Source organism: Dendrobates tinctorius, unplaced genomic scaffold (assembly GCF_039654945.1).
Source record: "Dendrobates tinctorius isolate UK_male_01 unplaced genomic scaffold, ASM3965494v1 ptg000187l, whole genome shotgun sequence".
Classification (NCBI taxonomy): Eukaryota; Metazoa; Chordata; class Amphibia; order Anura; family Dendrobatidae; genus Dendrobates; species Dendrobates tinctorius.
The window spans coordinates 366,057-378,378 of record NW_027361854.1 but is presented as its reverse complement, the minus strand read 5'-3'; positions in this window follow the sequence as shown (position 1 = coordinate 378,378).

Below are 12,322 nucleotides of genomic sequence, written 5' to 3'. Positions count from 1 at the left end.
CCTCTTTGGTCAGACCTCATCTGGAATATTGTGTCCAGTTTTGGGCACCACATTTTAAAAAAGACATCAACAAACTGGAGCAGGTTCAGAAAAGAGCGACCAGAATGGTGACCGGTCTGGAAACCCTGTCTTATGAGGAAAGGTTGCAGGATTTGGGAATGTTTAGTTTGCAAAAGAGAAGACTGAGAGGAGACTTAATAGCTGTCTACAAATATCTAAAGGGCTGTCACATTGTAGAAGGATCATCTTTATTCTCATTTGCACAAGGAAAGACTAGAAGCAATGGGATGAAACTGAATGGGAGGAGACACAGATTAGATATTAGAAAAAACTTTTTGACAGAGTGATCAATGAGTGGAACAGGCTGCCATGAGAAGTGGTGAGTTCTCCTTCAATGGAAGTCTTCAAACAGAGGCTGGACAGACATCTGACTGGGATGATTTAGCGAATCCTGCTTTGAGCAGGGGGTTGGACCAGATAGCCCAGGAGGTCCCTTCCAACTCTACGATTCTATGATTCTATGAGGGACTTGGGGGAGGACGCTGAGGAGAAAGTGAAAGTAAAGGGGAAGAGGAGAGAAAACGTGACTGCTGCTGCTGGTTATGAGAAACAGAGCGGTGTGGCTCTTGATTCCCCTAAGTTGCAGAGTGTGGGGAACCCCGCATAGATACCAGTACTCCAATCGGATAAAGGTCTAAAACCTGCAGCCCTCAGCTGGAGTCTAAAGAATCCTCCGATTGTTGGAGACACAGTGAGTGTTCTGCTGAGACTTGTGATTTTGTCAGCGCGACTTACAGTGAGTATACTGCAACCGAGACTATTGACAGCAACATTCATTTAAGTGCACCTACGTTGTCTACTCTGCGCGCCAACCTTCCTTTGCGCACCAACATCTGCGGCAACTGGGCCCCAACGGTCGGACTGAGTAAATGCAAAAGAAGGGGAATTGGCCACGTTACATTTGCAGGGTTGGGGTTTAATTAGTCTGTGATGGGTATATGACTTTTATAGAGCAGAGTTAATCGCATTGTATGTTTATTCCTGTAAATCCATTTTAATTCTGCTTCATAGCAATAAATCTGTTAAATTGTTTTACTCCTGCTTCCTGAGTGTGTACCGAGCTGTGGCAGGGGTTTCCCGAATCAGCCCCTGGCAGAAGATAACTGTCCTTCTGCAGCCCAGAGACAGAGCTCCAATCAAGATTCGGGTGGAGGCACTGTGTACAGAAGAGGTGAGACCCCCATAACACCCAGGGTACAGTGGTAGCCTTAGGCTGTGTGCACACGGTGCGGTTTCTGCTGCGTTTCCGCAGCGGTTTTGCCGCTGCGGAAACGCAGCATTTCCGCTGACCAAGTACAGTACAATGAAACCCTATGGGGTTTCAAAAACGCTGTGCTGACGGTGCGGTTTTTTCCGCGCGGTTTTGCTGCGGTTTACAAACCGCAGCATGTCAATTGTTTGTGCGGTTTCCGCAGCGGTTTCATACCTCTACCATAGTAGAGGTGTGAAACCGCAGGGCAAAACCGCAGACCAAAACGCAGGAAAACCGCAGGTCACTTTACCTGCGGTTTTACCTGCGTTTCCGCGCGGAAAAAAACGCAGCGGAATCCGCAACGTGTGCACATAGCCTAAAAGGGGTGTTACATAATAAAACATTAATATTAAAGAATTTTTATTTAAATTTTACCTAAATATTAAATAATCATATGCATTTTTCCAAATAAACCTACATTTTAAATCACGACACATTTTATCACAGCCACCCCATTCCCATATTAAAAATTAATAAATCAAAAATTATGCGTTTCATTGTCCATACCATAATATATACTGTATATATTCAAATATTTATCTATTATATCATTATTTTGTTCCCTTCCATGTTTTATTTGGTGACCAATAATTTGTCCTTAATGTAGTTTCACCACTTTTGTATTTCCCTAATGTTTTAAAATAGCAATAAATAAAGGCCGTTTTTAAGTAATTTTATATCAGTGTTTACACCAAGTACTGGACTAAGTGTCACCTTATATATTTTTTTTCTATCACTCAAGCATGTCTTGCATATTTTATATATTTTCCTTATATGCCATGACATGCTGGATGAGACATTTATATACGGTGACCATGCAGATTCACCTCTTCTGTATCCCCCCTAATGTTTGAAATATAATGAAATAAAGGTTGTTTTTAGGTATTGTAATGTTAGCAATTATACTAGATACAGGACTAAAGGTCACCCCATATTTATGTTTATTATCCAAGCATGATTTTTACACTTTGTGTATATATAATTTTATTATACGTTGGACGATACATATAGAATTACAAAAACACAAGTGGGTAGGGACAGAAGGAAATGCCACAGATATAAGGACGGATTAGGGGTGGTATCCGTAACCCTGAGGAAGAGGGACTGCGTCCCTCGAAACGCGTTGGTTAGAACTGACCCCTACTCACACCCGTCCTTACTTGCCATGTGACGTCACGCTTTCCGGCAATCTCAGCTCGTTGCGGCAGCGCTTCCGGCCGGAGCCCGCCGTCAGCTCCTGTCCCGACGCACCTCTGTCGAGTTCCTGTGCACCCATGCTAACAACTACCATGGGAGGACACTCCCTATGCACAGGTCTCCTTGCACCTTAACTACACCAGCACGGCACCAGCCTCTCAAGCCTGGACAGCTGAAGTAAGTGTAACTAGCGACGAATGATTGTGATCACACCGCAGCCTTGCAATATCCTTTCCTATTAGTTTAGTAACACTGTGCACTAAGTTATTCTTCAAAGTGAAAGTGCAGTGATTCTTTATTATTTTCTGGACCATTTATATAGCAGGATTTGCACAGAGCCTGCGCTTTCACTAGTAGCTACCAACCTTTGTTTAGTTTAGGAGCGCCAGTGTGTTTTTTTCTATATAATTCCTAATAATAATATTAGCAAAGACCTCAAATTAGAAATGTAGTATAGTTCTCCTGATAACCTATGTCGCTTACCCCATGTACAGGGCATTGCAGAAGCTTAGGTATCCATCGTTATGATCACTAGCAACTAACTAACTGTCACTATATGAATGGTCGTCACCATGGAGATCTCAGCTACTGAAATGCCCTGCACATGGGGTAATCGACATAGTGAATCTGAAGAACTGTACTACATTTCTAATTGGATATATTTTCATAATATTATTATTACACCTACTACATATTGGTATAGGATCTTGGAGATGGGAATACCCCTTCAAAGTTTTTTTCTATCGGTAAAATGTAACAAAAATGTATTGCCTTAATTTTTTTCTTTACTTCACAAATCATCATAGTGTTATAGATTCATTATATAGATTATATTTATTAAATTTAGAGTCATCTAAGTAATTGATAAAATGTAATTTTTGTTACAAAAAGTGTTGTGTTCTCCCATTATAGATACTGACTTCCCAGTTTTTTATTTCCTTACAAGTATCCTTTATTTGGTTTAGGTTATTACCCTTCATTGTTTTCCATTGCTTGTTCCAGTAATAATTACAGTTTGCATTCAGCATGAATGTGTAATGAACAATAATGACATGTTTCAAAATGTTACACTGAGGCCAATCTGGATCAGGCCTCATTCAGACGTCAGTGATTTTTTTTCTCGTTCAAAAACAGAGTTCTTGTTCAGAGTTTCATCAGTTTGGTCAGAGTATCAAAGTTTCATTAGTGGATGAAAACAAAACCTGATGGAGGTTTCCTTGTTTCTCCTGTCAAACAGACCATGAAAAACGAACAGCAAACTGATGACATCTGAGCGCTTTCCAATTTTTTTCATGGACCCATAGACTTGCATTGGCGAGTTTGATCTCAGATAAAAATTATTTGTTACTCCATGATTTTGTGCAGTCTGCAAAGATACACGAACATGTTAATAGTCTCATAGACTATAATAGGTAGGAGTTCTATCCATGAAAAACATGGATAGACAGAGATGCCAGCACCTTTTTCACACACACATTCAACTCAAATGTATAGCAGCGGAGAGACTCACCAGTTCCCTGCACTGCAATACATGTTGTCGGTCAATCAGAGGCCGGCAGCTGATGTCGGCTTGCCAATCATAGGCAGTGCTTGGCAGTGACGTCATGCGCTGCCTATGCTGCAATGCTGAAATCAGCTATCGGCTCCTATAGAAGAGGACCCCACATGTCGTGAGAGTAGGGGATGGTAAAAATAATAGTTTGCTTCTTTTTAAAATGTCCTGGAGAAGAACAAGGAACATTATAACAGGCAGGGGCCCAGGATGGGGGACATTATACTGGTAAGGGGCCTAGAATGGGTGACATTGTTATAGGATGGGGCCCAGAATACAGGGCTGCATTATTAATGTAAGGAGCCAGGAGGGGGACATTATACCAGGAAGGGGCTGATGATGGAGGACTTTATAGCAGGAATTGGCCCAAGATGGTAAACATTATACTAGGTATTGGCCCAGGATGGGCGGCATTATAACAGGAAGTGGCGCAGAACGGGGAACATTAATTCAGAAAGAGGCCAAGAGGTGGGACATTATTACTGGAAGGACCCAGGATAGGGTACTTTATACCAGGAAGGTGCCTGGGATGGGGTACATTGTTATAGAATGAGGGGGGAGCATTATTACAGGAAGGGGCCAAGAACAGGGGACATTATCACAGGAAGGGGACCAGGATGGGGGACATTATCACAGGAAGGGGACCACAATAGGGAAGCATTATACCAGGAAGAAGCCCAGGATGGGGGACATTATACCATAAAAGGGCCTAGGATGGAGGACATTGATAAAGGATGAGGGGCAGTATTACAGGAAGGGGCCCAGAAAAGGAGAAATTAATTCAAGAAGGGTTCAGGAGGGGGACATTATTACTGGAAGAAGACATGATGGGGGACATTATTACATGGGGTGAACAAGCATGTTTTTATAGGTTTTAGAACGCTACAAACGCCCATACATCTGACCAACATATAGGTGAGCACCCAGGTCTAAATTTTTCAGCGAGGCCCATTGGACTCTAGTTATGCCACTGTGGATAGAACTCAAGCAAGAAAAACTGACGTCCGAATAAGCCCTTATTCTCAAAAGGTAAAATATAGACAGAATATCAATTCAGCCCAGTCTATCAAAAAGGATAAAATTAGTGGCGCATACAACCTCCCTGTAAACCGCAGCAAAAACAAGGGTCTATACCAACAAGACCAAAATTAATGTAATCAAAATAAATAAATAGTTTTGTGCTGGTTTCAGGTATATTACTCTATTATAAACTGGTATTGTCCTGATGTATAGTTATAACTTATTACTCTAGTCAATATAAGATTCCGTTACCTTGTTGCAGCACTGTGCAATGAAGGTCCTGTAGAGTTCCTGCTTTATTCAGTTCCATATGATAAAATTTCCAAGTAGAAAATTCTCCCAATTCGGGGATACTGTGGATGACTGGTCGCTTGTGAGTACGTTGCAGCGATGTCCTGGCCGGTAACAACACTGGAAATCAGCGTCCTGCGGTACTAGGAGGAGCGCGTGTCAGCGCGTGTACCACTATAGGACCTGTCAGACCTGTATGACGTCTTCAGTCACGTGACTATCCTGCGGTCATACGGTGTGCACTAGTTCACAACGGAGGATGACAAGAACCATTTCCTATGCGGTTTGGAAAATTAGCGTTTTCCTTCATCAGGTTCACCGTTGTGAACTAGTGCACACCGCATGACCGCAGGATAGTCACGTGACTGAAGACATCATACAGGTCTGACAGGTCCTATAGTGGTACACGCGCTGACACGCGCTCCTGCTAGTACCGCAGGACGCCGATTTCCAGTGTTGTTACTGGCCAGGACATCGCTGCAACGTACTCACAAGCGACCAGTCATCCACAGTATCCCCGAATCGGGAGAATCTTCTACTTGGAAATTTTATCATATGGAACTGAATAAAGCAGGAACTCTACAGGACCTTCATTGCACAGTGCTGCAACAAGGTAACGGAATCTTATATTGACTAGAGTAATAAGTTATAACTATACATCAGGACAATACCAGTTTATAATAGAGTAATATACCTGAAACCAGCGCAAAACTATTTATTCAGTCTGACTATCAACTTAGATAAAACTTGCAGAAGAGTGTAAAATGTAGTCTGGTTCAATGTTCATAGGATAAAGCAGTTGCTAGCTCCCTAAGTTTTCTGTTTGCCCACCACATGGCACTATTGAGGAGATCTATGACACGATTGCGCTATCTGCAAAGACATTTACTTGTGTAGAACGGCACAGGAACAGGAAATTACGAGAGTGTGGAAGAAGCTTTCTTATTGAGGCAGAAGGTGCGGTGCCTGACAAGGGGTATAGATTTTGCTGGGGGCACAGTGTAGCATTTTGTCTTACGCCATAATTGTCATTGGTATTGGGCACTGCAGGAACAGTCAATAAATGTATTACAAAACCATAATTTTGGTTTTTCTGTGCATCCACACTACCAGAATGGTTGAGCGCAGTGTAACAGCTGTAAGCATGTAGGAAGCAAAATTGCCATTTTTGGTCTAATCACTCATAGTATTAAATTCAGCCCAGACATCCCTACATAGGGGGGATTCCTCACTATCTTATTGAAAATCAAGCTCTCCATGATGGATACTATTATCAAAAAACCCTAAAGGGATGACATTCTAAATGGCCTATTAATGAGATGTGCAGACAAGCAAAAGACATTTATCCAACCAATTCACAGGACAAATACAAACTAGCAATTCAGTCCTGCGGGTCCAGTGTGAAATTTGTGACAATTAATTCAGTAAAAGCAGCATGTCTTGGATGAAAATGGCAATGTTCCAGAATGCCTGTCTAGAGTTACAGCCATTAAATCTACATAGACAATTGTGTTTTTTCATGAATTCTTGGCAATTCAGGTTGTAAAGTTGTACTAAACTTTTTTCAAGATCTGTTCATATGAATGAACGCTTACATGATCAGCAAAAATTAAAGAGGTTTTCTAGTGCTAACTTATTGATTATTCATTTTTTATTCTCATTAGAATGGAGCAGCATTGCACATGCTTGACTGCCGCCCCATTAATTCCCTATAGGCCACCAGAGCGCTCCACTTCGCTTTTTCCAGAAACCCCATAAAGAATTAATAGAGCATTAATTGAAAGACCAGCCTGCTGCTACTTTTTTAACAGGGATGAAAGTTCCCAGTCGGGGATAAAAATTACCTGTTCTGTCAATTGGTGCAGGTCCCAGTGGTTGGACTCCCACCATTAGGATAGGTGATATCTTATCTGGATAGGTGATGATAACTTGTTTTCATCAGCAACTCCTTTAAGCTCAATAGAGTGAATGACAAAAAATGACTTATCTGAAAAATTTGCTGGCACCCTAGTGCTGCCGCTATGGCCCTCTCTGCCTGTCTATGATTACTTCCCTGCAGTGGAGTGAATTTGATGGACAAGGATAGACAATCCCCATTTCCCCTAATGTTCCACCCATGGTATGCCCATTATGGAGTAGCTGGTAGGAAGTGGCATAAAAAATGCCAAAAGTCACAATATTTTCACACAAAAATATTGTGTCTTATAAAGGTGCTATACAACAGAATTCTGCCATAAACACCTCAGTGAATCAGGGCACAAATGCTTTTCGCTAATCCAGCCAAGAATGAATTAAAAATTGCTGTAGATGCATATAAGGAGTACTTCCATCTTTAGACGTTTATGGCATAACCACTAAATATGCCATAAATGACTGATAAATGTGAGTCACCTGATTCCTGCCCCACTTAGTGAGGCAGCGGCCCCATCCAGGTGTGGAGTTAATAGACAGGTGCCTATGGCTACTTAGATGTTCCTGTAGCTCCTATAGAAGTGAGGCACCTTCACATTTATTCTCCACCTGGATCTCCAGCTTCCTCACATGGAGTAATGGAAATTAGGTGATCCCTGTTCTGGAGACTGGTGACATCCATGTCATTTCCTGAGTATTTTCCATAAATGTCTAAAGTGCAGTTAGCCCATTAGACTGGAGTCACACATCTTTTAAACATAATTTATCTTGTTGTTTTTTTAATTAAAAGTAGGAATCATAGAATCGAAGAGATGGAAGGAACCTCCTGGTTCATCTGGTCCAACCCCCTGCTCAAAGCAGGATTCACTAAATCATCCCATGTATGTATGTAGGAATGTATGCAAGTGAAGAAAAATTAGTATAAATCATGTAAAATACCTGCCAACCGTGTTTGCTACTTTTTTTTTTAATAATTGGGCTAGAATAAACCTGTCCATTCCCTTTACTAAAATTTAATATTCCACACCTTAATCTAGTTTTATGATAGAATAGTGGAATTATAAGGCTTGCGAATATTTTTTAAGGATTTGTTACTTATCCCTTATGATATCCTTACTAATAAGTATTGCCTAAATAGAAAAATAGTTTTTACCAATATCTACAAATTAGGCATTTTCTAGCCTTATGCTCTTTTTTTCTAGAAATAATATACTTATTTCCTTTACAGCCTTTTTTATTTAAAGAGAGCACTACGACTAAAGGCTTGTCTCTTATTTGTAAAATTACAAATAGCCCACCTGAAGAGTCAAAGCTATCTTATATAGTTAGGCCAGGTGCACACAGTTAGTAATTGGCAGCGCTTTGGACTTGGCAAATGTCCGCTGCATCCAAAGTGCTGCCGGCTATTGCACGCAGGTGAATCTGCATGTGTTCACTGAACCGTGCGGAATCACGGCGTCCAATACATTGCACTGATGATTCTTATCTTGCGGAGACTTGCGTCTTGAAATCCCATCCACTATGCTGTAACATCTGGATGCTGCAGGTTGGACGCTGCGGATGTACGCAGTGTCCAACCCACAGTGTTTACTGACCGTGGGAATGTATCCTAAGGAGAGAATCTGATCTATATCTGTAGCACTACAAAAATGGTATAATGCTATTTATTGGGCACAAAAGACCTCCTCTTGTATTAATCATCTTGAACAGTTGAAGAAGATTCATATGAGATGGTGTCCCTCACCTTCTAAATTGGCCCATTGTATACCCAATTATTCTGACCAATGTTGGAAAGGTTGTCCCCAAATAGGCACACTTAGTCATTTTTGGTGGTTCTGCCCAAGCGCTGGGAGGATCTTTTGGTCCCTAGTCTTTGGCTTGATCTCTTCAATTATGGGGGTTGGTTCAAACTGTGCCTGATCCTGCCTTGGGAGGGTTGAAGATTGGAATTGATGAAATCCCATATGATCTCAGATGGGTGGTAGCTCGGATTCTTCCCTCGGCTAGGTAATGTTGAATTGCAAAGTGGAAATCCCCTTCTTGCCCCTCGATTAAAGATCTATGTGGGAAGATTAATACTCATTTACATTATGAATATTCCCTAGCACGCAAACTTCAGAGCAGATTCAAAATAATTTGTATATGGAAAGTATGGGCTTCCTCCTCTTTGGCTGGACCTGTTTAATTCTATTTAATTTGATTCACTCATGCTAACCCTCTTTTTTTTACCCTTAATTTGTCATGTTGTGTTGAGCACTTCTGGGTGTATTGTTTGGATCTGGTAATTTATCTGCTGATTTTATGTTAAATGTTATGGTTGTAAGTCCTATGAAATATTAAGAAAGCGTAATTGGATTAAAATAAAATGTAGGGATGGCTAGTAATACATATGTTTTTAGGGACTGGCTGTCTAACACCAGCGCTTCTCAAGCTATGAGGCACCCCAAGTTATTGGTGAAACACCGCTGAGGAGGCAGTTTTCATAGAAGTGATAATATTTTGCAGAAGTTGACTAATTCTATACTCATTTTAATGGTGTACTGGGTACCGGAAGTAAAAAATTTAGATTTTTTTTTTCATTATTGCCTTTGTACCTGTTTTTTGGTCTAGTGTTGCTTTATTGTGCCTTTGTTTTGTTTGTTCCTAATTCATTATTCTATCTGTGCCTTTTTGAAGTCTATTTTAATCAAGATTGCCTGGGGGCGGTTTCGCTTTGTGGGTGGTGTTTAGCAACTCCACATGTTCTTGCCTGATTCACCAAATGCATTTTAAAAAAAAAAAAGTTGCAAAATTTCGCTCAACTCCACTACAGTCCTTCCCCCTGGTGTATTTTTAAGTACACCAGTATTTTGACGCAGTTTGTTTTACACCATTTTACCAAATGTGCAATTTTTGGCATCAAATGTCACCAGAACAATTAAAACAATTCAAGACAAGAATGTTTTTTTCTGTCTTTGCCTCAAATTCATGAATCGTGTGCACCATTTTGAATATATTGCTTCCATCCAGCCACTTAGCGGATATCATCTGAACAGTGTGGATACCATGTGTCGGACTTCCATTATTTCCATATTGATGACTTACGGATAGGTCTTTAAAATACGAGTCTTGGATAACCCCTTTAAGTCTTTCTACAAAATACAAAAATAGAAGTGGGTCCAATCTCTGGTGGTAACTTGGCACAGTATCACAAATAAAGAATGTAAAACTAAATTCCTTTCCTGTTAATTAATAATCCTTTTGTGTTCACAAATTTGAAACATTAGTCTAGGCAAACAGAGGGTTACTACACAATGATTTCACCATTTCTTGCTGCAGAAGACAAATTGTACAATTGTCAATCAACTAAACAGAATTGTTTAGCCCCCATATTGTATGTGAAAAACCTTATATAACATGTAGCACAATCAGTGTTATTAATTTTGGCCTTCCTTAGTGATGCTCACAAACCTATTGTACAATTGAGAGTCAAATATATCCAAAATGTTACAGATCAAAGTCGCAAACAAAACGCTTTTAGGCCGGCTTCACATTTGCAGATGGCAGAGCTGCGGAGGGCTGCGTAGTTCCTCCGTGAAGCTCCGCCCACTGCCACACCTCCTCCATTCAGCTCCGCCTACATCTGCATGCGGCCTGTGTACCTATCTTTAACATTGGGTACGCAGGTCATGGGGATGTATACGGATGCCTCTGCATGCGTCATTTTGATGATGCAGCGACCTGCGTCGAACGCAACATGTTGCAGTCGCCGCATCGTCAAAATGACGCATGCGGAGGCATCCACATACATCCCCATGACCTGCGTACCCAATGTTTAAGATAGGTACGCAGGCCGCACGCAAACGTAGGAGGAGCAGAACAGAAGAGGTGTGGCAGTGGGCAGAGCTTCACGGAGGAACTACGCAGCCCTCTGCAGCTCTGCCATCCGCAAGTCTGAACTTAGCCTAAGGCCTCGTTGACATATCTGTGTTTAAATACATACGTGAAAAAATGGTCCCAGTGTCATCAGTGCTTTGGATCAATGTGTCGTCAGTGTGTCATCAGTATGTCTGTTTTTACCATCAATTTGTCATCAGTGTTTTTCACGTATGGATAAATAAATTACAAAGTTTCTTCTATACTTTGCAATGTTAAATATGTAAAGTACTGTCCCATCCGTGTGCTGTATGTGTTTTTCATGGACCTATAGACTTGTATTGGCTCTTTTCATCCACAATACTGTAAAAAAAAACAAACCCTGACATTTCTCTGTGAGTTTTGCATGGACACACAATCCATGAAAAAAACAGATACTTGTGAATAGCATCATAGATTATTGGTATTATTACTATAGCACCGTTTGTTCCATGGTGCTTTACCTGTGATAATAAAAACAATTACAATAATCTTAAACAATACAAGTCACGACTGGTAGAGGAGGAGAGGACCCTGCCCGCGAGGGCTCACAATCTTCAACGGGATGGGTGAGGATACAGTAGGTGAGGGTAGAGCTGGTCGTGCAGTGGTTTGGTGGATCGGTGGTTACTGCAGGTTGTAGGCTTGTCGGAAGAGGTAGGTCTTCAGGTTCTTTTTGAAGGTTTCCATGGTAGGCGAGAGTCTGATATGTTGTGGTAGAGAGTTCCAGAGTAGGGGTGATGCGCGGGAGAAATCTTGTATGTGATTGTGGGAAGAGGAGATAAGAGGGGAATACAGAAGGAGATCTTGTGAGGATCGGAGGTGCGTGCAGGTAAGTACCGGGAGACGAGGTCACAGATGTATGAAGGAGACAGGTTGTTTATGGCTTTGTATGTCATGGCTAGGATTTTGAACTTGAACAATGGGGAGTCAGTGCAGGGATTGACAAAGAGGAGAGGTCAGGGAATAGTGGGGGGACAGGTGGATTAGTAGGATGTGTTGTAGATGTGTGGTATCCATGAAAAAAATTTATAGAACATGTATGTGCAACAGAGATGTTTAAATGAGGCCTAAAGTAAACAAGCACTATATGGCATCTATATGTTTGGCACCCGTTCTGCCCATCAGCACCATGGAGTTGGTCA